This window comes from Ambystoma mexicanum, chromosome 10, assembly GCF_040938575.1.
Source record: "Ambystoma mexicanum isolate Mex_15411 chromosome 10, UKY_AmexF1_1, whole genome shotgun sequence".
Taxonomy (NCBI): domain Eukaryota; kingdom Metazoa; phylum Chordata; class Amphibia; order Caudata; family Ambystomatidae; genus Ambystoma; species Ambystoma mexicanum.
Window position 1 is genome coordinate 1,326,528,313 of NC_090932.1, and position 27,928 is coordinate 1,326,556,240.

Sequence of the window (27,928 nt, forward strand, 5' to 3'; positions counted from 1 at the left end):
AGTGCAACACGTGAGGTTGGGGTAACCGAACGAACAAAGGATACACTCTCACCAGCACTGAAGGGAAGACACCTCGATCTCAAGCCCAAGTCCGAATACAATGGCCATTCGGTATTGAATCCAAAATACACATCTGCACATAGTCGCAATTTTTCCTCCAATCTACACGACTCTCACAGAATGACATCTAAGGAATCACATCAAAAGATCATGATCGAAAACATTTTTCAGAACGAATCAGATGTCAATTTGAATCGTGGAAACATCATGTGTCTACTACACGCAGTACCAGCACTACGGAATATCAGGTCCGACGATATCCGTATAGTTGAATACTTATCGGAAGTTCGTGCAGATATTGTACTCCTCCACATAAACTCCCAAGCAGTACGTTCAACGTTGCTAGCTGCAAAGCAAGACCTCAGGTGCTTGGGATTCGAAATCTCACTTTATGATTCAACAAGCAGTCAAGGATCAACTGCAATTGCTGATAACACAAAAATGAAAGAAATCTCGGATCAGCATCGAGATAGCCTAAGAAGACAGTTAAAATCCAAACCATCCAGCATTGAAAAGAATAGGATCGATGGCAAGAAATCAAATAAGCACTAGCTGAAAAAAGAAGAAACCGCTGTGCTTATGACTGTGATATCGTGGAACACAAGAGGCTTTAACCATCTATATAATGATTTCCCGGTTGACTTAACTAATAACTTTGCCATCTGTTTACAGGAAACCTGGCTGCGGGTGCCACCGACAAAAGATGGCTATGTAACACTGCTAAATCCGGCTGGAAAAAACATCAAGGGACGCCCATTTTCTGGTTTAATTACAATGATAAAATCAGGAACAAATTGGGAAATAATCGAAAAAACGAATCCAAATAGTTATGTTCAAGGAACTTTACTTCAAACAACGAACGGTCCCAATAACAATGAACATCTATTAATTCTGAACGTGTACTGGAACCCGCTAAAAATCTCGGCTGATGTTTTTATAACTGAGGTAATGCAAATAATCGATCGTCACCAACGGATTTGTCCGGCCCTTGCAATAATTTTATGTGGAGACCTGAACATTTCATGGTTTGACGATCAAATGAAACCTATTAAATTCAAATCGTCAGATAGCTACTCAGGAAACAAAAAACAAAAGCAATGGAGTAAAGAACTAGAAGCCCGTGACTGTATGATGGCAAACGGCCAAGTGAGAGGGGACATACCACCAAACTTCACTTGGGCGAACATGGGATACAAAAAGACCCTAGATTACTTCTGGACTTCAAGAAACGTGTTTGCAACTATCAACAATCTGCAAATCATACCCACAACAAACAGTGATCATTACCCACTTGTATTGTCCTGGCCGTTAAAGTGTAAAAAGGAAGGCGCTATTCATAGTCAGGCACTAGAAGTAAATCATGGGCGAAACAGATTAAGAATAAATAATTATCAAATCATCAAATTATCCAATAAAATACAGGAGACCATCCATGACAACGTTGATCCCTTAAATTACATACCGCTGCTACCTAGCCAGAAAACAGGTTTTTCTGGAAAAACATGCGAAAATAACAAGGATCACAAACACAAATGGAGCAGATCGGTGAAAACCCAAAAAAAGCAGCTCAGGAATGACCTATCAAAAATAAAAAAACAGCATGGAGCAAATGCCGAGAGCGAATTAAAACAGAGAAAACAACAATATCGAAATTGGCTAAAATCCTTCTCCTATCAGAGAGATCAAGAGCGTGGCGAAGAAATGTTGACTTTGATCATAAAAAACAACTCTAGGGAAATATGGAAAATCTTGAATAAAGGAACGGTTAACCAGGACGCCTTAATGTCAAATGGAGTGTCCGAAAGTGACTGGGTAAGGCACTTCGAAAGTGTTTTTTCAGGAAAGGAAATACCAGACAATGTAGACAGCCAAAACATTACCACAGCTTGGAATATAACTGAGTCCAGCGAAGACATTCTTCTGGCCATATCCAAATTAAAGGCCTCGAGAGCTGCTGGGCCCGATGGCATCAGCAACATACTGCTAAAAGAGCACAGCTACGCATGGTCCTTATTCATTGTTAAACTCTTTGCGGCGATAGCGGAAAGAAAACAGATACCGAGTTCATGGACCAGGGCAATAATAGTACCAATATATAAGAAGGGCAACCGAGACGATCCCGCAAACTATCGACCGATTGCCTTACTGGATACTATTGGTAAAGTGCTGGCGACATTCCTACAAAAAAAGTTATCGGTATGGGCAAAAGAAGTCAACCAACTTGATGTCAGACAAACTGGATTTACAAAGGGCGTGGGAGTAGAGAACAACCTTGCCCTGGTAAATCTGTTAAAACTCGAAGCTCTAAACAAGAAAGATCAACTATTCATGGCATTTATCGATTTACAGCAAGCGTTCGATTTAATTAATCGAAAGAAATTATGGGAAAAGTTGGAAAATCAAAACTGCCCAAACGCCTTGCTACAACCAATAAAGGCGCTACACTCTAATACATCAATTAGAGTAAGATTAAATGCAAATGGAGACCTGTCTAAACCCATTATTACCACCAGAGGGGTGAAACAAGGATGTCCACTCGCTGCCACCTTGTTCAAACTATACATTGTTCACATCTCTACAGCATTGGCAAGTGTTAACTGCTTCCCCCCAAAAATCAATGGACAGCCTATAAGCTATGTGATATACGCAGATGACGTGGTACTGTTTGACAGGACCAAGATAGGGCTGCAGCGCCTTTTGTCAAAGCTCGAAACCTACATGATTGATAACGATTTAACAATCAATGTGAATAAAACAAAAATCATGAGATTTGGCAGTGACCGGGTTGCAAAAAAAAAAGTCCTTTAAATGGCGAATCGACAACATTTTTCTTGAAGAAGTCACGGAAATTCGCTATTTAGGAATCCTGATGAACACCTCAATTCGTGAATGGCGCTGGACTCAAGATCTATTCCAGCGGACCCAAATCCTTGCCTTACAAGGAGCACGTTTGCATACCTTATATGGAAAATTTTCTGTACTGCCTTTACGTACGTTTTATATCCAAAAAGTCGTTCCTACATTAACATTTGGGGCAGAAGCAGGATGGAACATTGATCTAAAGATCTGGTCTAAGTTAGAAGGCCTATTCTGGCGCCAAACCCTGAGATTACCAAAATATCTATCAATGACCATAATACGTCATGAATTGGCACTTGAAAGCCTATACGGATCAGTTCTATGGAAATCTTTGTCATTACTACGAAAGATGGAAACACCGAATCCTGAACCGGCCTATCAAATATTAAAATCAGGAGAAAATCATCTTCACAATGGCCTGCTCTTAAAATGGTCAGAGAAAGTGAAAGCCATCATGTACAGCGCAAATATTTCAATGGAAACATTGATTAATCGGCCTCAGATCGCCAGAATAAAACTGAAAGAATGGCTTTGGATCGACAACGTGGACAAACTCGCAACATTGCCGACAGCATTAGATCTTGGACCAACAAAGAACAAAGTAGACAAAATGCCAAATTATCTGTGCAAATTTCCGTCGAGGTATCACAGAGATAAATTCCTCAGATTCAGATTGAACCTTCTGAAAACTAACCAAATGTTGGTGTTAAGAAAAATGAAGCCTGTTACCGAAGAAGCTTGTCGGCACTGTAAACTGCATGCAGAGTCATTAAAACATCTAACAACTGAACTGCCAGCTTCAGGGATGGCTGCCTGAAGGCTGAGCTCCTGCACCTGGACTGAATCCCTACCCTACACTGTGATGGCTGAACCAACTTCATCTGATACAAAACAACCCGCTAAGAGGCAGAAGGGGACTGGTGAGAAATCCTCAGATGAGAGAGTGGATAAAATTCTGGACATGCTCACAAAGCTGACCTTGGATGTGAATGAGATCAAGGATAAGATGTCCAGTGCAGAAGAGAGATACTTGGAACTCACTTCAAACTTTAACAGAGTGGAGTCTCATCTGACTAATGTGGATAACACAGTGGAAAGGATGGGAAACCAAATCAGGGACTTACAATCAAAAAATGAAAGACTGTTTCTGAAGCTCTCTGAACAGGAAAATTTTTCCAGGCGGAACAATCTGAGGGTGGCTGGCCTTCCTGAGGACTTGGAGAGGGGCAAGCCACTTGAATTTATTGAGAGAGTTTTGGTTTCTATCCTCAAGCTGGATCCCAAGATTCATCTAGTATTGGAGAGGGCTCATAGGAGCTTGGGACCTAAGCCAGCGCAAGGCCAGCGATCCAGACATTTTGTGGTTAAGTTCCTGCGCTTTCCAACCAAAGAAATGGTGTTAAGGAAGGCCCGTGAATTACGTGACCTGACTTGGAATGGACACAGCGTGATGATATTTGGGGACCTCAGTCGGGATGTCTTGGATAAAAGAAGAGAGTTTAATATGGCCAAAGACAAAGCAAGACTGAAGAACCTCAAATACTACATGGTGTATCCTGCCATCTTCATGGTGATCAAGGATGGCAGGTTGTTCTCCTTCAATGACAGCAAAGGAGCTGAGGCTTTTTTGAGTGACCTGGAAGGGACTGAAAACGGGAATGATCCTGAGCAGCCTATGGAGGCTATGGAGGCTACTGTGTCTGCTTCACAGAGAATACCAGCCAAAAAGAAGAGATAGACAAACTGGATTCTCAAAAAGCGGTGGAGTTGGTTTTGTGTTTTTTTTTTTTTAATGTGTTTTATTCATTTTATTTGATTTTTTATCTGATTGTCATCCACTTGCAATTATTTTAGATGTAACGATCGTTAAATTCAGTTGGGATAGATGTTTTCGTTTAAACACAGTCACGGGCCATTAGAGGAAAGGACATGGTGCTTTTGACGCTCCCGCACGTCGTTTCATGTCACGGGGACATGATTAATGGAGGCCGATGCATATTACGAAGGATACGCATGTGAATGGAGGACACTGTGCTGGGGGAATGGACTGGCGGTAGGTGAAACAATTCACATTCATGAATGAAGTACTCGGAAATGCCCGCGACCGAGTTTCTTCCGCTTTCTCCCTTCCTTACCCTGCCTCCGGAGACGCCTGTACGCCTGTACGCGGCCTCTAACTGAAACCGGGTCTCCCACTTACACGCATCTACAGAGACCTTCCCTGAGCCTTCGATTGTTCTGGCAACATGAAGGTCACTGGGCACTGCCAGACACTGTTGAAGCCTGCTTGGGGTGTCACTCGAAAAACGCTACAACAAGCCCATGTTTAAATGCGCTAGCTGTTATATATATATGTGGTCTATGGTGGCTGAGGCAGAGATTAACAGCGCGCTCATGGAGACTTGCAACGCCTCCCCCTCTAACGCTGCATTATCATTCATTATACCATGATCAGTGATTTTATCTGACTTGATTGCTTTTATCTTGGTGACCGCAGCCTTGAAAATTCATATTGAAGGGCATGGAATGAAATGTGTTAAAGCATAAACAGGGGAAGTGCAAACAGGCGTACATTATTGGTCTCAGTTACATGTAGGTGTCTTCTACTGTGGCTACGCACCTGAATGGATTGAGTCAGATATTTTCCTGCCTTGTGTGGTTCATTTCTCTTAGGGTACATAGTACAGGGCATTTCATAATTGGCTGATTGATTATAAATCCACAGCACGCGGAATACATATCTGAAATGGAGTGTTTGATACTGTTGTGGCTTAGGGAGAACGTGGTGGGTCAGGGGAATTCCTTTATTCTGATGGCAACTGGGTGGGTAATAGTATGGTAGATTACTTATTACTGGCAGTACATAGTGAGTATAGAAGGTAGAATGGGAATTATGGGTATTTTATGACTTCAATGGTCCAAATGACTCGCTGTGGACCTTGCCATGCCTGGGCTGGAACTATTCTTAAGCTGTGGATTCTGAGATGACGTGGATATTAAGCCTAATGGTATACGGTGTCTCTCACTAACTTGTGTAAGTGGATGTCGGGCATCATAAGTGTAGTCATTCACCTATGGTCTATTATTTAGTGAGAGTAATTGGGTTAATGGGATTGTAAGGACGAATTCTATATGCTCTATGTTATTGGGGTGGTTACTGGGCCGCACACTATGGAATTGATGTGGCGGACTTGAATGGGTTAAAGGAGGGTTGATGGGTTACTTTGATCTCCATGCTTTTCTGGGGTTCTTGTGGATAGTGTTAGGGGTTATAGGGTGGAATATTAGTTATGATTGTCACTGCATATGCATTGGGTGTGGATTCTGGGGTAGTTGCAGTTCGAGACTTTACTGTTTTTTGTAAATAACTGCACTCAACATCACCTTACAGTCTTGCGGGGTGTATCATTTGTTTTGCTATTGTGTGTTCATGGGTTTGCTATGTCTGTGTTTGTTTTGTATTGTTTTGTGTTGTTCTGTAGTGTTTGCATATTTCAGTTTGCTTGCTCCCCTTTAGTTTTGGTTTGGATTTTTCCAAGTTTAATAAGATTGGCCAATATGGCTTGTTTTGATTTGAGTCCAAATGTCGTTGAGTGATTTGAGAATGTGTACCTGGAATGTTAAGGGCCTAAATATTCCGAGGAAGAGGAAGGAAGTGCTGAACAGACTGAGGAGAGAAAAGACGGATATTGCCCTCATCCAGGAAACTCATTTGTTGAACGAGTCTGTGCATCTACTCCGAAATAGATGGTTTACTAAGACCTTTTTTAATTGCTATGGTTCTAAATCAAGGGGGGTGGGTATACTGCTACGCAAAGGCCTAATGTTTCAGGTGGAGAAAGTGGTGATGGATGATGAGGGGAGGATACTTCTTATTGATGTTACATATGAGGGTAGATTAATCACAATTGGTTCGGTCTACGGTCCATGTAGTAGTGGTGGCCCTTTTCTTAGGATGCTATCGACGCTATTGAGGGAGATGAGAGGGGAACATGTAATTTTAGGAGGAGATTTCAATAGTGTGATTGACGGTAAAATGGACCGTTCGGCGCAATGTAGATTTACTGCTGGAAACAATAGTAGATCCTTTAAAGAATTTGTGGATACTCAGGATTTAATTGACGCTTGGAGATTTTTTAACCCTGCAGTGAGGGAGTTCTCCTTTTACTCACCGGTACATGACTCTCATTCGAGGATTGATTATTTTCTTATTTCTGAACGGTTGGTTGAGGGTTTGAGGGAGGTAACTATAAAAGAAAGGAGTATTTCAGATCATTCTTTGATTATGATGCAGTTGAGTATGGGACAAGAAAGGTCGGGGTTCACTAGGTGGCGGCTTAAAACTCATATTTTAAAAGAACAGGGGATTGCTGATTCTCTGGACAGTTTCACAAGGGATTACTTTGATATTAATACTGGGACCGCATCTGATGTCATGGTCTGGGAGAGCTTCAAGGCGACTGTGAGAGGGGAACTGATGAATATTACATCGCGGGTGCGGATAAAAACCTTGGCGGAGATTCAGGAGTTGGAAAGGCAACTAGAAAAGGTGCAGAAGGATTTTGCAGTGTCCAAGCGACCTGAGGATAAATTGTTGGTCGGACGGTTCAGGGACTTACTTAAACAGAAAATGGATGCCCAATATGAGAAGGGTATGTTTTTTATGAAGCAAAAGTTTTGGGAACAAGGTGACAAAAGTGGGAAACTGTTAGCGAATAGGTTACGGGGACTATCGGATGCTTCTTTTATCCAAAAACTAGTTGATGACAATGGTGTTCATATTAGTAAGAAAGATGAGATATGTAGTGGTTTTCGGACATTTTATGAAACTTTATATCAAGAAGATCAGTTCCCAAGTCAGGTAGACATGGACTCCTTTTTTGATAAAATTGTTATGCCAAATTTGAGTGTGGACCAAGCTGTGATGATGGATAGCCCTATTGAGGAAGAGGAAGTGTCAGTAGCTATTGGTCAGCTCAACAAGGGTAAATCACCAGGGATAGATAGGGTTCTTGTACCGTTCCTGTGCAATCTGTATAATGGGTTTATGCGGGATGGTTTGCTTTGTCCCACTATGAAGGAGGCTTGTGTAACTGTTATCCCGAAGCCGGGGAAAGACGGTAAGAGATGTGAGAATTATAGACCGATTTCGCTCCTGAATGTGGATCTGAAAATCTTCAGCAGGATTCTGACTAATAGGTTGAATATGTGCATAGGCAAACTGATCAGTGGATCACAGGTTGGTTTCATGAGAGGCAGATACGGTTATGATCATATTAGGACGTTGATAGATTTGATGGGCCTACCGAAGACAAAGACCAGGGATACCTTGTTGTTATTTATGGATGCAGAAAAGGCTTTTGACAGGGTCAATTGGTCCTTCCTTTACCACACACTCAAGAGAATGGGATTTGGGGACACTTTTATTAAGATCATCAGGGCAATGAATTTTAATATCAGTGCAAAGGTGTGGGTCAATGGAGTTATGTCCTCCTCTTTCTTGTTATCTAGGGGAACTAGGCAGGGTTGTCCATTGTCTCCGTATCTGTTCAATCTGGCCTTGGAACCTCTCATTCTATACTTGAAGCAAGAACAGGGCCTTCGGGGGCTTAGATTTGGAGACACGGAAATGAAAGTGCTATGCTACGCTGATGACATGACAGTGGTAGTGTCTAATCCGGCTGAGGGATGTGTACTACTTAAACAGATGTTTGATGAGGTGGGACGTTTATCGGGCCATAGGATCAATTGGGGAAAGACTGTAGCATTTCCTTTGGATGTTAGTGTCCCGCGTGATGTCTTGGGCTCTTGGGACTGTCGCTGGGAGGTGGGAACAATGAAATACTTGGGTATATATTTAGTTCGGGATTTGAAAAGAATGACCGCTTTCAATGTGTCAAAGATACTGGAGGTACTTAAAAGGGACATATTGAGATGGGGCCAGTTGCAGTTGGGAATTTGGGCCAAGGTTAATGCTGTTAAAATGGTACTTTTGCCGAAGGTTCTATACATCATACAGTCCATTCCCTTGAAGTTTACGAGGAAAGTTGTTGCTCCTATTGATAAAGTCTTCCGGGATTTTCTTTGGGGAGAAGGCAAGCGGCCCAAAATTCCTAAATTTATTTTGCATGGTCCAGTAAAGGATGGAGGATTTGGATTCCCGAACTTGATGAATTATTGCACAGGTTTTCTCTTGAAAAAATCGACCCCATATTTTTCTGAGGTTCATGAATATGTTCCCAATTGGTATATAATTGAGAGTTATCAGTTTTCGCCTTATGCGTTGAGAGACCTCTATTCAATGTCTAAATTGCCTGCCTCAGTACAGAAGCTGCCCACAATGGGTGCGACTAGGGAAGCGGTGCTGCGCTTTCTGGACTTTGGAGATGAGAATGATGGGTTGCACTATGATGCGTCTTTATGGCAAAATGCATGCTTGCAATTGGAAAATAGGCCCTTATGCTGGAAAAGCTGGATAAGTAAGGGCATACTTAGAGTCCGTGATGTGTGGCATAATGGTGACATGATCCACTTTGACCAGTTGAGAACTACCTTTGGTATTGGAGCTAGAGAAAGAAATCGTTATGAGGCCTTAAAGATGCTCTTGACTGAAAGGACAGGGATGTTAGACGGAGGCATGACTGAGAGACCTGCATTGTGTGAACTTCTCCGTTCAGCATCGTTTGGAGTTTCGACTTATCTGAAGCTGATGCCGGCGGATGAGGGTGATGTGAGAGCATGGGATAAGCTTCGCCGGACCTGGGCGGATGATCTTGGGGTGGACATCTCGGTTCGGGAATGGATGTATTTACTTCATGTGGGAGTACAGGCAAAGATGGACTTGCAGCTGCGTTATATCAGGCAAAGGATCCTCTTTAGACTATATTGGACTCCGTCCAAGATGGCCAGATTGGGTCTCTCGGACACTGATTCATGTTGGGGCTGTGGATGTGGTGTGGGCTCTTTGTTACATATGTTGTGGACGTGCCCGAGAGTTTCCGACTTCTGGACTGGGGTATTGGATAGACTGGACCTTGTATTGGAAGAAAATCTTCCTCGCTCTTTCCTTTCAATCATTTTGTTATCCAACAGGGGTAGAGGAGACAGAGCTAGGGACTGTATGGAATGGATCAATAAAGGGTTGATTTTGGCAATGAAACAAATCCTACGGGTCTGGAAGTCAAGGAAGAAACCGAGCGTGGATGGGTGGTTATCAGATATGCAGGTCTTGTCGAACTTTGATAAAGTTCTGCTCATTGGACAAGGTAGAGAGGGTCGTTACTCTCGACTTTGGGGACCCTTTAATGACCTATTTGGCTGAAGGTTGGGTTCCTAGTCTGGGGGGATAATCCCTGCCTTGGGATGGGGATGCTTTGATACTTCTGGAGTTGGGGAGCTGTTCCGTTGGGTGTTAGTTGTGTGTTTTGGTTTCTTGTTGTCTTGTCTTAATGGTTGAGTGTCAGGAATTTTTGTTCAAATTGTATTTGTTTTTGCAAATATTATCGATGTTCATATATTCAGTATTATTTTGTTTATTTCTAAGTTACTTTTAGATTTTACAATCTGAACACGATGCAATGTACTGGAGATTGTTTTTCTTTGTTTGTTGTTAGAATCTTTAAATAAAGTGATTAAAAAAAAAAAACAAAAACATCTAACAACTGAATGTGTGGCAATAAACGAGTTGAGATCTATCCATCTGAACAAATTTAAACCCGCAAACGATGAGATGGAAGATCTGTGGCTTCGGATACTGAGCGGAAGTTCGATACTCCTAACCTGCTCAGTGATAAACTTTTTGGACATAGTACTAAATCAAAAGGCACAAGTGCAAATCGACAAGGAAAAATGTCACTAATGACCGGAAAATGAGTTGTAATAAAAGTTTGTAAAAACTAGATGTTACAAATAAAAAAAAAAAATAAATAAAAAAAAATTTACCAATACAGTGCTGATGATGTGGAGAGATTTTTAAACAGTGCAATTGTCGGATGTGTGCATGATCATATTCAGTATGGACAGTTGTGAATGACTGTTTGTAGCATAGCTCGTTGGAGGTACATGAGCCAACGGGAAGAGGGTCTCTCTGAACATAGTTCCCTACCGTATATAAGGTAGTGGAAATTACCACAAAATTACCACATATAGCTCTCTGTCGTAAATAAGTCAGTGAGATCGCCCATGGTGGCACACTAACACTAACACTGAAAATGTGGTATTCCTAAAATGTAGGTCTGAGGTCTCTCTAGTGATTACACGAAAAATCTAAGCAAAGATAAGGGATTCTGGACATTGGGGCCACAAATAAAACAAGGGAATTATGCTCACCAAAATACCACCAACCACGCATACCACCCACGCATACCAAATATGCATGTCTGGGTGCTGAAATAATGCATGTCCACTGTATTATTGTTGTACATGGCCCAATCTGAATACAAGGAGTGATTGTTGCTAAGTTATTTTTTTCGGCGGTAATAAAATACCGTCAGGCCCCAAATCTCCACAAAATACCCTACAGGCCTGCGTACTCAATACCTCCAACTCTCTCTTCGTAAATATCTTCCTACTCAAGCTATCCACTCCTCCACCTGCAACTCCCACAGGGTCAGATGCTTCTCCAAGCAATGAGTTGGGGGTATATCTCTATCTTCGGCTGGGGCTTCCCTCTGGAACAGCCTCCCTGACTCTCTGAAACCTGAGAACCATCTCCAGTTCTGGAAGCACCTCAAGAGCTTCCTCTTTGCTTCTGCCTTCTCTCTTTCTCTCACCTGCTGATCTCCTGTCTGATACTGCACTGGTCACCTGGCTACCCTCTGATTTCGGGCCCAGGTCCCTGCCCACCCATTTGCACACCTGCACTGCCTCCTGGCAGTCCTTGTACTTGGGTCTGTATCTGTTACCCTACAGTCCCCTTACCTGCACTTATTGGACACCCGCTGTCTTCACTTACCCTTGCACGTGACACCTGCTGGCCGCAATTGTTGTTATTGTGATCTCATGTACAGCACTGCCAACCCTCCCTCTAGCCTGGCACTTTTCCCCTCCGCTCTTACCCTGCACTTGCGCAATCTCACTGTCACCTGGCCTAGTAAGATTGTGGTCTCTGTTTTCCCTCTGTTCCCCCTCCCCTGCCTCATCGCGCCTTGAAACACTTGTGTATAGGTGTGTTATAAATGCTGTATCATAACATATCATGGCTACTCGTCAAAACGAGACCACAGGCACAGGCATACATTGCAATTTTGTTGTGCCCAATGGTCGCTTATTGACCACCCTGCCATTTTGTTGTGCCTTATGGTCGCTTATTGACCACCCTGCCATTTTGTTGTGCCTTATGGTCGCTTATTGATCACACTGCAATTTTGTTGTGCCTTATGGTTGCTTATTGACCACCTGCTATCTTCTTGTGCCCCACCCAGCACACAATCATGCCCATAGCCATCTGCAAGCTCGCCGCCACCACCACCACACTGCTCACTCTCCTTGCTACACTCACTGCTCACCAACCCTACACTTCAATCTGCCCCCTCGCACTCACGCCACACAGCCCACCCCCCAATCCCACACAACCCGCTGCCCCAGATTCCTCACAAACTCACTCACATCGCACAGACACACCCCCTGCACCCTGCACCGCTAGAATGTATAGACTAGATAGACTCAGAGCTCGCACATAGACCACTAAATTTAGCACACAACCCCCACCCATTGAATTCAGAAACTAGATTGAGCTCCCGCACCCTCTCCAAACACATCCCCCACATTGTACACCCATTGACCCACAAACAACCACCCACTAACCAATCCACACCCCACAATATCACCCCACACAACACATCAGTCACGTCCACCACCTTCACCTCCACTAACAAACCCCACACACCTCACATCAAATGAGCCCTCCTCAATGTACGCTCCCTCCCAACTCACGCATCTGATATTCATGACCTCATAACCAATAATAACATTGACCTACTAGCCATCACAAAAACATGGTTACATGAAGCATCAGGCCCAGCCGTCACTCTTCACTACCACCTGGCTTCACCATACTCAGACAAGACAGACCTGAACGAATAGGAGGCGGAGTAGCCCTCATCTACAAGGAGAATCTTCAGCTCTGACTTGTTAGCCACTCCTCGACCAACAACTCTGACCTCTTATCGACCAAACTCACACTGTCACCAAACAGCACTATCAACATTCACCTAATATATCGCCCCCCGGGCCTCACCGCTGACTCTCAGGAAAGCATCATCCACATCCTCAGCAATAATATCAAAAGCTCCACCAAAACCCTTCTTCTAGGAGACCTCAACCTGGGATTTAATGATGCTAAAGACAAATCTGCAGTCGCCCTCTCCAAAGAACTTAGTAACCTAGGCTTCACCCAAAAAGTAGAAAATTCGACTCACGCCAAAGGTCGTATTCTAGACTGGGTCGCAGACCATAATTGTCTCTCCACTATCACCTCGATCTCATCACTGCCATGGACCGACCACAACTGCATCGAATTCTCGATTCCTATCATCAAAAATCACAAAACTCGGACCCCTGCTATCGCTGCACAAGTTAGAAGTTCTAAAAAACTCAAGGAGGACAACCTGCACCCCTACCTCAACACCCCCAAACTACCACCCCCTTTCGCTAATGACCCCAATATTCTGGCAGCATCTACAAAGATGTCATCACTAAAGCTATCAATGAAATAGCACCACTCGAATGGAAAAAAGAAAAGAAGTCACTGCATACAAACTCCTGGTTCACTGAAGAACTGCACTCATTGCAATCCCACAAAAGAGCAGCTCTAAAAAATTGGCAATCCAACCCATGCAACAGCACCAAAAACGATTTCAACTTAATCTCCAACCAATACAAAACAGCTATCACTGCTACTAAAGCCAACACATTCAACACACGCATTTCTAATGCCAAATTGCACATTAAAGAGATATTCGCCATCTTCAACGAGCTCATCTCCCCCCAATACATCAGATGAAATAATCAAAGGTGAAGCATGGTGTGCCAGCATTCAAATGGCCATGCTACACAAAATTGACCTTCTCCAAAAGAAAATCAAAGACCATTGCAATGAACTACCTCAACAGACAGGTACCAAGCTTTCTAACGCCTCACCCTCCTCGTCCAAGCCCACCATACCTGATTTCTCTTTCAGGGACGTCACTGAAACAGAAGTTATCAATCTACTAAAAAATCTCAAACCCTCCCCATGTAAAGGCGATATCTGCCCACCAAAACTCGTCAAAGACTGCGCAGATTGCTTTGCGCCACTCTTTATGGCTTTCATCAATGCGTCTTTTAAAACAGGCATTATCCCTGCTAGCCTCAAAGAGGCTTGGGTCCGGCCCCTCCTAAAAAAACCTACCCTCAACCCCCTACAACCCAACAACTACAGACCAATAACCACAGTGCCTTTCCTCCGGAAATTACTGGACAAACCCGCACATTGCCAAATCCAGCACTTTCTGAAAACCCACTCCATCCTAGGGACGAGGCAATCAGGCTTCCGGAGAGGACACAGCACAGAAACAGCCCAGGTGGACCTAAAGAATCAGATCACCCAAATCATGGACAAGGGCAAGCCAGATCTCCTGCTCCTTCCAGATCTCTCGGCCACTTTCGATCTAGTTGACCACAAGACCCTCACCTCACACCTCACATACTCTGCCAACTTTTCTAAAGAATCAGCTCTATGGGTCACCTCCTTCCTAGAGGGAAGAGCCATGAAAGTCTTCTCGGACATCGCCAACGCCACCCCCACGATAATCCACTGCGGGGTCTCTCAAGGTTCCTGCGCTGCACCCACACTTTACAACTTGTTCACTAAACCTCTTTTTGACAAACTCGACTCCTACGGCATCACATACACAAACTACGCGGACAACACACAAGTACTTCTATCCCTCTCAGGTTCATACCACAACGACGCAAAGGCACTCCACTCAATCTAAGCCATCATCCAGGCCCGGATGGCAGTAAATGGCCTCTGCCTAAATGGAGACAAGACAGAAATCATGATATTAGGTCAACAGAGCACCCCAGAAAAACTGGACATACTGTACGCTAACTTCTCCATTGACAACTCCATCATCCCCGTCTCCACAGCGGTAAAGACACTGGGAGTATACATAGACTCCTCGCTATCTATGAACAGAAAAGTCAGCACAATCACCTCCTCATCTGCGCATACCACTAAACTCATAAACGCCATCAAGCCTTACCTCTCCAAACCCAACTGCCTCTCCATAGCCAGAGCAACCATTGGAGCCAAACTGGACTATTGCAATGCCCTCCTAGCGGGCACATCAGCAAAAAACAGACTCCAAGTCACACAGAACAATGCTCTCCGGGCTGCTCTCAGCATCCCAAGAAGAGAGCATATCTCCCATGCCAGACATTCAACCCAATGGCTCCCCGTCAAAGAACGGATCACACTCAAAATCCTCACCCTCACTCACAAATGCCTCTCTCTCTCCGCCCCGTCCTATCTATCAGAGACCATCTTCAAACCCTCCTCCGCCCGTCCCACCATGAAGCAATACACCAACCTACTCTGCATCCCACGCATCAAAAAAGCCAAAGCCGATGGCCTAAGCTTCCCCTAGATTGCCGCCAAGACCTGGAACGCTCTTCCTGCAGACATTAGAGCGGAAAACTCGCTCCCGATTTTTTGTAGGAAACTGAAGACCTCTTTCCTAGCACAATAATGTGACCCCTGCAAATCCATGTAAATATACTGCATTGCTATTTGTACATATGCCATATTTCCCACTGTAAATAATCTATTCTTTGTTAATGTTGTATTATTGTATTGTATTATTTGTAACCAAGATATGTCTGTAACAAGCACCACGATGCCCCCGGGCTGACGTGCGCTCTACAAATCTGAATAAATAAATATGTACGACCTTCAGGGTAAAGATTCAAATCCAGGCAGGGCGGACTAAACCGTTCATCCTTACAAAGTCGATAAATTGAGTACCATTAAAATTGAAAAGTAATAACACCTATAATGTAGTGCTTTGAAACAGACCAAATTCAGCATGAAGTGCTATAAAAAGCATTATTTACAATTTGCAATGCTTGTTAACATTCTAAATCATAGTTGAAATGTTCAGGCAAATCCTAAGAATTAAAAAACTATACTATACGTCAAATGTGTGCCTTTGCTTTCTGGGATCACAGCTGATCTGCCTATGGTGCTATACTTCAGCTCTGTGCATGTTAATATGCGATTATGTTTAATTTCCGAGAAAAGAATCGAAACCTTTTTAAGAACATGGCACCATTTCAGTGCTCGGAATAATACTGGCAATTAGTGCACCTGTCAGGCACAATGCTCATTGAAAGACTGATTGACTATTAAAGTCACAATACAGAAACCACCCACATGAAATAAACAATGCACTGTAATGTGGGATCAGAATTGAAACACTGAGTTGGTCAGCTGTCCCTGGTCACAGAAGCCCCTTTGAGTGACCTGCCAGCAAGTGACTGATTGATGTGGACATCTTCCAATCGTATTGTGATCTTCGAGCAGCTTGCCTGGTGGCCATTTTCCAAGAGTTGGCTGTGCCAAGGAGTTCAAAAGTAGATTTAAAAGATGAATAAAATAAAATACTGTCTTTTCGGGAATAACACATTTCTGTAGCAAAACACGAGATTGGAAAGTGAATCTCATTCAACAGAAACACTAATATGAACCGCAAGGTTTACACAATAGATGATTTATGTAGTTTGCATTTTGCAGTGTATTCTTGAGCAGTTTAGCATGAACTAAACGAGGATACATTGTTTCATGGCCTGTATTACAGTGCTGCACTGCCACCAAAGTGAGATTAGGGGGGGGGGTGTGTGTGTGTCCCCGTCACTTTAGGGAGACCAGATGCCCTCAAGCCACTGGGACGCCACGTTCCCAGACCTGCAATGTCCTTGTACACATCATTGTAAGCACGCTTGCTAGTCCAACTGGCTCAATCAACCGAAGTATACTTAGGCTAGTAGACCCACTTATATGAAACATTTGGACTGGAAACGTAGTATCTTGGCACCATATAGTTATTTTGTCACACTGCTGATAGTGGCAAGAGCATTTACAGAAGGGCTGCTCACTGATCGTGCAAGAGGTTGTTAGCTATTTCCTTGTTTCAGTGCCTGCATTGTGGAATAAAATGCCTTGTATATATCAGAAATCAAAATAGAGAAATAACATGAAATCTCTTCGATGAATCCCGCACCCTACACCCTTTTGCAAGCCCTCCTCCAACACACCTCTGACGCTCTGGAACGATCCCTGCTAGTTCTCCCTTCCGTTAATTCCATGTCACTGGATTGCACCGTCAGCATATTTTTTACTGCTCTCTGTTGCACCCCAGATAGGTTTTAGCTTCATAAAATCCGCACAAGTCCTTATAATCGAGAACTTAAGTGGCAGATTGGGAATGGTTTTGATTCAATATATTCTCAGAGTGAGTAGATCCCTAAACTGGAGGGGAACACGAGACTTGGCGAAAATCAAAGTGAGAGACAGAAGGGAAAAACAATAATGGAATCTAAAGTAATAATTCATGCCACCCAATCAGTATACAAATACAGTTTAAACACATCTTAGAATTCCTGGCCACATCTAACGATCTTTTGTACTCTTATTGTGTGGCTCACGTGGCAGCCCTGGAAGGAAATTCGGTCTGGTTGTGTGGCTTATGATTTATGAGGCTTGCGTGGTTTATTTGAGCAGGCATAATTCCCTGCATCTTTATTGTGTACAAACATTTTGCAGTGCATTAACACCAAGTACCCTTAATTGTACTGTGGCAAAAACAAATCTGTAAATGCCTTCGATGATCGCTTAATATTGGGAGATGAATTAATGTGTGACAACATGGACTGAGTAACCACAGTAGGCCCATTCCAAAGGCTTAACTGGTGCTCAAGTGTCAAAGCATTCAGACATGGACTCAGTGCCTTGTGCTGGAGATGGTGCCAGCCTTTGGCACTGCCTTGCAGGATCAGTGCCATACGCCGATAAATCTTGCTAATGCAGTGCCATATGCTTACTAATATTAACAGATGGTCCGCAATTAAGGTCACTATGACAATATTAATAAGGCTTTCAGTCTCTGCAAGTGTGTCTTGCCATTGCTATCTTGTTCCTTCCCGGGTTTTGTGCATTTCTGATGTTTTTCTTCTGTCGTGTCTTATTTTCCATTTGTACTGGAAATTAATAATGTTTTTGCAGACAGAGCCAAACGTATTTAAGACTGGCTGAAGAAATGGCATTTCAAATAGCACTGCAGAAACAATATGTATTTCTTTTCCTATTGAAAATCTAACCAGTACTGGCATGAACGGTGCATTTTGCTATCAACAAGTTAGGTAATTTGTTAGGGCTACCGACCAAAGTGACTTCTACAGTACATTGTCCTCTTCAGTCCATACTTGTGGGAAAGCGTCCATGGGAAGAGGGGGTGAGGTCGGGGCTAGAGAATAAGCAGAGCAGCATTCTAGATGAGAACAAGCACTGGTAATGCCAAGAGTTAGAAAGTCTGTGTAGGCATTGGAAAGAAACTTGCCAGACACTGCCGTAATGGTATTAACTGGCCATCAATGGTAGCAGGATCAAAATGGTGCGAGTTCCTGGGCATTTTATGGCAGTGCCTGGCAAATGCTGAATACTTGTACACAAGCCAAAACTGTTGGCTTTTACTAATGCTTGTTTTTAACAGAACTTCAGTGAAGGACACACATAGTGCTAATACATCGAGTGTCTAAAGGCAGACATTGTTAAGAAATGTTTATTACACCAGCAGCGTGTTTACAACTCCAATTAAGGCATTAACTCTCAGACGACAACTTTGTAAAAACCCTGGCAGGCATTTCCAGTGCAGTTTGATGCAAGCGTTCCCATCAGGGGGCATTTTAGGTGGGCAGGGGCAGGAACTCGATGGGAATGGCCATAGGGATTAGTATGGCAAGGACAGTCAATGGGTGGGCAAATAACCAAACAACACCTATAAAGGTTCTGTCCCTCCTCATATGCCATTTATCCCTATCTGAACTCTAATGCAATAGTTTCTGCATTTAGTTGGTGCTAAAGCACCACCCAATAGCCCAACTAAGAGAGGGGCTGGTTTGCATTCATGACAGCATCCACCACAGGACCCTCCCTTCAGCATGTGTCTGACCCCCAAATACCAGTCTTACTATTATCACTATCTGCATGCATATTTTTATAGCGACTTGTGGGTGGGCTTTATTCAGGAAAGGGGGATAAGCCCTAGGAGTACACTAGTCAATACAGTACCTTATTCCTACTGCTACTTCCATTCCTGTTTATCTATACTGTGGGAGATTAATTGGCACCAAAGCTTTGGGAGGATGGCTAAAAAAGCAATTGGCTTGTCTGAAAAAAACAAACATTACAGAACATGCTAACCATACGTGTTGCACAGGACGATCTGTCCCAATTGCACTCTGTTCTACTGTTCAAGTGCAAAGAGTAGTTCTAGAAAAAAAGAAAAGAAAAAAAAACAGGGAATCCCATGTCACTGCATCATAGCCATGTCACTGCCTCATAGTTGTCTTCAAATGGAACATGCCTCTGATAGGCAACAGAAGCTGCCAGCGCTCCCATTAGACATGTGAACTCCTTGGGGGTCCTTTTTCTCAAAGAGTACCTTTCAAACATACAGCTCACTATCCTGTGAGCGGATTTTGGATGTGCACGAATGTCCCATTGCACGGTGAAAAACAAATCGATGACCTGATACCCTAAAATCTCCAGTTCTTTCGGGGTAAAACATAAGCACTATTCTGACATTCACGTTGTGGTGAGATCACTTGAGCTCCCCAGTTGAGGTTCCTTGCAAAATCAATAAGAGGAATGTATTCATTAAAATGTATTCATAGAGTACAAGATCATTTTGCTCTGGGGCATACCATACATGAAATACTTTAAAGTCAAACGTAATGCTTTTACACATGTAATTTACATTATGCGCCATTTATATTCATTTGTATAGCGGAGAGGAGTATCTTAAGTTGCGATTCCGTCTCTCCCTTCCTCTCTGCCATACAACTATCCCAACATGTGTGCCAGCATGCACTTTCATGCTGGCACAAAGACTGTGGATTCCTATGGAATTCACCTGCTTTTGACACCAGCAAAAAAGGAGACAGATCCCATAGGAATCCATTGACAACGATCCCTGCCATGGTTACATGGCAGAAAGCATTTACTCCATTTTCATGTCGGGGTGCAAAAAAGTTGTGCACATGTGAATGCGCCACAACTGTACACTACCCTTTTACACTACAACCTGCACATGAGGACAAGTATTCAGTTGGGACCGCTTACAGAAATATTTTAAATGTAACAGGTCCCTGCCACGTGATTACACGGAACTCAAACAGGGTGTGTGTAGAGTACTTGGAGAAAGTTCAAAAATGGGTTTTCACAGCACCAGGATTGCGGTTCACTTACCCTATGCCCAGATGATATTGCCAACAGAAAAGCAGATTTCATTGGTTTAAATGGCGTGTGCACTAGGATGATGTGGGTCCTCACAGGAGTACAACACTGGCTAAACAGTGTTGGGTGTCCTGACCCACGTTTAAGCTATCATGCTACAACATTTGGTGCTGTGGGCTTAGAAAATTCAAGATGGCGGAAAACCCACATGTGCGCCGAAATCCAGGAAAGCTGCGCAGTTTGTGCGCACACCAAAATGGTTGCCTCACTTGCCACCCACCAGTGCGAGAATGATAGGCCGGGTTGCCATGAGGGAAATGGGTTGCCAAAGGAAAAACAGTAGCGCCGGTTAGCTTCAAAGCGCTTTAAAACCACCCTGTGTTTCTCTGAAGGCAGGCTCAAAATGTCTATTTTAAACATTGCAACACATCAAAAAACTCACTGGACACCAGCAGACATTTGGTAGAATGGAGTGTTGTGTGCCTACAAAATCTGGGAAATGAAGAGCCCAAAACAATGCTTATAACAAAACTGCTATGGAGTCAGCAGTTTAAGTTGCACTGGATTTAAAGACACTAAAATCGAAAATGTTTAGATTAAATGAGTGACCTATGTTTGGTGTCACATGCCTTTGTAACTGTTGAAATGTCATAGTTTTGCACTTAGAATCAGCATTCTAGCTGCATGTGTAAAATTGCAAGTTAATTTAAAAAGCAACAAAAAAACATGACAGTTAGCTGAAAGTCTGGCTTAAGGAACTTGATTTTGCTTGACAGCTACCCCCATCAGGAGTGAAACTTGAGTCACAACTGTGTTCCCAGGCCTATCTGCCTTTTGCTGGCCACACTAAGGATATGCCATCTCTCTGATAATTGAATTAAGGGGAGCCCTACAGAATACAGGAGCTCTGAACAATGTAACCCCCTTCACCCAGGCAGATGGTTTATGGCAGGAGTCGTAAATGGTCGTAAAAAGTGGCTTCCTCCTGAAGGAAAGGGGAGGAGCACTGCCTGTGAGAGCAAGCTGGCTTGGCAGAACTGGAAAAACCAGAAATTCAACCTTGTGCTGAGGGTAAACCACACCCCTTTGGGGCCAGAACATAACTCTAAAAAGATGAATAACTCATAGAGCGGACATGTGAACATTTTATAAATGATACCATAATTCTTGTGATTTTTCTGCCCACATTTTAAGACGTGCTAGGACCCGGTAGTATGTTCAGGGGGGTTTTAGCGGAAAAGAGGATATTACTCAAAATGTGCGCATGTGAAAAATCTGACACTTCATCAACTAATGTCCATACTCCCTGCGCACATGTATGTAAAGTGGGGTCAATGTCAGAAATGGCAAAATCAGTTAAAAAGTGAAATATGTGCCATTTCTGAATGCAAGCTCCTAGAAACAGCAGATTTGGGACAGAGTATACCTCATGTGATATGTGACATGGGTATGTAATTTCAAACAACTGTGTAACTGTGAAATATGTGTTTTGATCATATATAGATTTGGGTGCACAGATGACAGGGGAGTTTTTCAAGAGATCATAAATGGCTGACATCACTCTGACACAACTTAGCTCCCCCAATCAGGGGAGAAATGAAAGCTGGACCGATGGCAAGTGGAGAGGGGTAGGGTCTAGTGATGCTGCATATTAATACCCACTCTCAAAATACATAAAAGCAGACAGACAGGACAGATAGGGACCTTCATTTCCATCTGCCGCTGGAAGCTCTGCCGGAAAAATCCATATTTACCTCCATCAAACCTCCAGAGAGACAAACTAGAGACTTCAAATCCATCAATCTCCAGAATCCAGAAGCTGTGCAGAAAGACCCAGAGAAAGCAGAGCAGTATCCAAAACCAGAGAGAGCTGAACCGGAGTGCAGTCCAAAACCTGACCAGATCCGTGGCAAGGCATATTTCTAAATATAGTGTGAGTACCTAGCAAAACTGTGCAGAACCAATCTCTTAGTTAAAATAATATAATTCAATCCTATTTTAATCTAAGTAGAACTGTCTCTTAACCGTCACCTGTCATTTGCAAAGCTGTCACTTGTCATTTTCTAGTTGCAAGCTGCACTTGTCTTTTTGAACTTTAAAATTTCAATCTGAAAAACGACCTTTATTAAATCGCTCATATCTCCGCGACCGTTTGTGCAAGAGACTTGCAGTAACTTTCATCTGAAAGCTGAGAATCTTAGCTTTTAATCGCACTAAGAACCACATTCCTACCCCTTATAGTTTTACCGCAATCGCGGAACACGCATTCGCGAATTTTGCCGCGTTTTGCAAATTTCTCCACGTGTGAAAACAGAAGCTGCTTGCCTTCCATTTGCCAGAAATTCGTTTAACCTGCTAATCATTCCTGAATCATTGCAAGAGTGAGCCTGGACTAATATTAACTAGATACCACTCACCCTGAACCTCGGAAAGGGAATTAAAAGCATTTCCAGCATATTTCTCATCCATTGCTAGCACATATAAAAGCATTTGGGCCTGTGTTTTCAAAACTCCTATCTGTTTTCTTTAAGCGTGCTTGGGGGGGATTGAACTGAATTACATTGATTGCATTTCTGAGAACTGTGTGCTTTCCTCCCATTTCCTTGCATTGCATAAAGAGGGGGGGAGTGAATAGCCAGAGAAAAGTGATTACATTGTTTGGTTGAAATCATATTGAGTATTTTCTGTACTGCATTCATTGAATATTGCATCCACCTGAGCTTACATAAAGCATTCTGTACCACCTTCTTCTTTTGTTCCTATTTACCATTGTGCTATCTTATCCATTTCATGTCAACTCCTTAGTGATTATAAAGAAGTGTGCTAGTGCCAGATTCTCCGTTGTTAATCTTTATCATATCAGATTAAGTGTGATATTCAATTATTAATTTATTATAAAGCGTGATATCTATATCTATTGTTTAAATTATCAAATAAACCTTTTAACTTGCAAAACAGAACTACTTCTTGGCTCAGTGGGGTCAGGAGGATTCCAAGAGAGGGGTGTTATATAGGGGTAGTCATCCAGAACGCATGAACTGGACATAAAGATATATCAATAAGGGTTTTCATTCAGTATTATAGACTAGGCGTTGACTTAGCTGTAGTGTTGAATTGAATCCTCTTACAAATTGGGGGCTCGTGCCGGACGTTTGGGTTAGATCTACCATTTGTGCAGATTAATACAGCGTGCCAACTGACGGGATACATACATCCAGTCGGATCACCACGCTGCATTACGCTGTGAAGCATTCCTCAAAAGGGACACTCCAAGAAAAGTTCTGTTCTGCAAAAATAAAATACAAACTTCTGTAAGTCAGGACAGAGACCAATCTCTAGAATGACGACCTTAGTAGACATGAAAATAGCCAGAGAGCACCTCATGCATAAGCTATTTGTGAGAGGTGAATGGACCGAACAGGGCCAGGATGCGTGGTTGCAGGCCATCACACAACAGGTCACTGAAACAGGGTCAGATATATATAGAGATCAGGGTCCCTTACATGTGGCCCTGAGTGAACTATATATGGCTCCTAAAGCCAAAGAGGAACACAATAAGATTGCCAGGATAGCAGCATACCTGTACCTATACATGGGAGACATGCAGGATAGATGTGCTGAAAGCCAAAATCTGGCAAATAGGCAACAGATGGCATTACAGAAGGCCCAATCTGATCTGGACTCTTCTGAGCAGAGGCTGCAGAGGAGCCAGGAGTCAGAAAATGACAGCAGACGGTACATCACTAAAATAAAGGAGGATATGGATATACTGCAACAGGAAAAGGCTGACCAGGATACTAGATTTCTGGCCCTGCAGAAGGAGCACCAAGACAGTTTGGACTCCTTACTGCTGAGCCAGAAAAAGCTGGAGCAACAATTAGACTTTAACAGGGCATGCACGGAGCAGGTAGTCACCCTGCAAGGCCACCTAGATAGAGTGAAGGCAGAGAGCAACAAACTAATTCTGAAAGACCTGGATACCCAGGCAGAGTTTGATCAGGAGCGCCAGAAAGCTGGTGCCTTCCAAAGGCAAAGGGACGACCTGGCAGCACAGATGCAGGCTCTCAGTCAGGAAAGAGACACCATAGGCCAGGAAGTCTGCCATTTAAAAAGGAAAATGGAAGAAAATCACCTGGCCCTCCAGGGGCTGGGTGACCTCCAAAAAGAAAACCAGAACTTGTTAGAGCACACCAGGAGGGTGGAAGAGGCTCTGGCAAGAAAGGAGCAGGCCAATAGGGACACAGCTCAGGAGGTAAACCTCCTGCAGCAAAGACTGGCCCAGTTCTCCAGGACCAACCAGGAAGCACAGAGGGAAAATGAGGCCCTCTGTCAACACAATGATAGGCTCCAACAACAGGTAGCGATGCAGGAGAGACTGATAGAGTCTAGTAAGGCCTTAACTGAGGAACTGAAGGCACAAATGCAGGCTCTTGCATTGCAACAGGGAGCAGGGGCGGATAGAGATGAGGTTCGCTGGGAAATGGAAACTCCGGAGCATAACCTCAGGAGCCCTAGTACCAGAGGCCCTCATACCTCTCAGTCCCTGGACTCTGCCACCCCCATGTCCCCTGGCGCACATGAGCACAGGGCCACAGGGATGGCAGATTACTATCCAGCCAGAAGCATGGGGCTCATAGGCCAGTACCTCCCAGGAATGGATGGGCGGGCATCTGGGCATGGGCACCCAAGCATGGTGCAATTCAGTGGGGAACCCCGGGAGAATAGGCCCATTAAGGGCATCCTGAAAACCACCGCCCAGTTAGGTCAGTGGAGGGGGTACCCATCAAATCCTGGCAGCAAGGAGGAATCTGAAGACTCCTCTGAACTGCACAGGACACAGGAGACCAGGTCCCCACATTCTGCCAGCCATTCCCAGGCTCGCAGAATCCGGGAAAACCTGGAAGAGCAGAGAGGAACCTCTGGGAGCAGTGCCTCTGAATCCGAGGACGAATGGACAAGGGTTACCCGAACCAAAAAGGCCAATAAGGCAAAAAGGGCCTTGCTTAAGGACCCCTTAAAGCAGATTAAGGCGATCAGGAGCGTCATCACGCCTTACCATAAGAACGCTTAGTATTCTGTTTGGGAGCACTTAGAGTTGTTTGAGCAAATGATGGAGACTTTCCATTTGAAGGACAGCCAAAGCTGTATTCAATATGTAAAGTGGACCTTCTCCCCGGAATACTCCAGTTTCTTTGCGGGGCTGGAGGACCAAAATCATTTAAGATGGTCCACCCATAAGGCGGCCATCTTGAAACATTTTTCTGTTCACAGAAATCCTCAAGAGGCTCGCAAGGCAGCCTACAATTTGCAATGTGGGGAGGATCAGGCCCCACAAGAATTTGTGCAGGAGTTAAAGCGTGCTTTTGCACAGACCACAAGAAGGGTGCGCACGGATAGCAGAGAATTTATTAATACGTTTTTCCATGCCTTGCCCATGAACAGGCTACCCGGATCTATGAGGTGCAGAAACCGATAGATAGCAAAAGTAATGCCCAGAAAAACCCCAAAGCCAACAGCACCCCTGCTGCTGCCAAGGTGGCAGAGGTAAAGGTCACCCCCGTTTTGGATTTGGAGATGGGGGGGCCTAAAAACCTACCTGCACCTAATAATGCTAGGCCCAGGAGGTCCTCGGGTCAGTCACAGACAGGGAGCCAAGGAGGCAGCCCCACAAATGGGGTCCCTCGCTCTCCTGATTATGTAAGTCCCCGTTACAAGGGAAATCAACCCATCCTGGGTTATGTGTGGACTCCTCCAGCCCAAGGGGGGGGATCCAGCCAAGCACCTAACCCAGGGAACTTCCCTCCAAACTTCCCACAGGAGGGCAGAAATTTACCAAACCCTGGGCAGAACTTTTTCCCCAGATATCCACCCGACTTTCAGCCCCAAAACCATCCATCCTTCTTTCCCCAATTCCCTGAGCCCAGACCACTGAATCCGGGAGAGGGGAGGCCAAGGGTGGAGGGGTACCCAAATCTTCCCAACCCGGGGTACTACCAGAGAAGGGATAGCTACCCTTCCCGGGATCAGCCCAGGGGAGAAAACAGGGCCCCGTATCAGCCTGAGCGGGTTTCCCAGTTAGAGCGCCAGGTTCAAAACATGGCGCGGGATCTGGGTCACATACTGAGGGCTCAGCAGAACCCTCAGATCGGCATGCCGGCGCAGAACGCACCCAACTCTGGACCTGGTGCCCCAGAACAATGACGGGGGCAGAACCCCGATAACTCACCGGTTCCCAGGGAGGAGGCACAAAGGGAAGGGGGTGTAAAGCCTTGGAGGAAGCTTCCTTCCTCACTTGTAAACAGCCCCTGGAAACCCAGGAACCGGAAACAAAATCTCTTTCCCCTGAAAGTCTGCCTCCTAAGGAGCAGAGGGGGGGTAGGAGAAACAAAAGACCCAAACAGACTCAGTTTGAGGAGGAGGTGCAGATCTTCCAATTTGAGGGAGAGGGATCCTCAGAGGATCCTGGGAAAAGGATCTTCTCCTTCAGAGAGGGGGAACTCCTCCCAAAGAAAAATGGGTCCCTAGGGATGCAAATCCAGACTGGGGAGATGTGGAGACTGAGCTACCGCCGCCCACCATCTCATCCCAGAACCCACAATACCAAAATCCCCTGGTTCAAACCCATCCTGGTGACTGCCTCCAAAAAGGGGGGGCGGCCCAGAACCGGAGCCAGGGGAACCCACAATGGCTCTGATCTCCAGTTGCCAAATTTTTCTTTCAGATTCCCAAGGCTCTCCACAGAATTCTGCCCAAATCTCTTCGCTAGCGATGTCCAAAACCAGAAAGTTAGCCCACCAGTTGTCCAAAAATGTGCATTATCTGTGCCCCCTTGAGGAGAAGGAGGGAAGATACTATGCCCCGGTACAAGTACAGGGGCAGGGTACAATCTCAGCACTGGTGGACACTGGATCTCAGGCTACCCTTCTGTCCAGAAGGGCCTTTGACGAACTGAATGCAGGAAGGGGAGAGAATTACCAAATTCCTCTCACCTCTCTTCCTGGACAACTGCAGAACTTTGACGGGAAGGAAATTCCCGTCGAGGGGACGGCAGACTTGGACATTAAAATTGGGTGACATAAGTTGAAACACCCGGTCATAGTTGTGACCCCAGAGGGCACCCCTTGTTTACTAGGGAATGACCTCCTGAGAAGGTTGTCACCCCTAATAGATTGCGTAAACAAGGTCCTCTGGACCCAGACTAGCCGACCAATAAAATTAAAACAGAGTGTCAACCATGTTAGTTTAAACGGCACCTGCCACATGGTTGAACAAAAATCTGACCAAGTAGAATTTCACTTCCAGAACAACCAAATTCCAGACGTGACAGTAATAGCAGTAGGACAACAGACTGGTGATGGGGGGTCCTCTCTATTTCTGAAAATCAACCTGCCTTCCAGTCTAAAGTGGTACTCCACGCTGGAAGGAAACACTCTGAGATTCTATACTAATCCACCATCAGAAACTCCCACTCCTATAGTCCAGAAAGATGCGAAATCAGCTCAGAGCCTGGCTGAT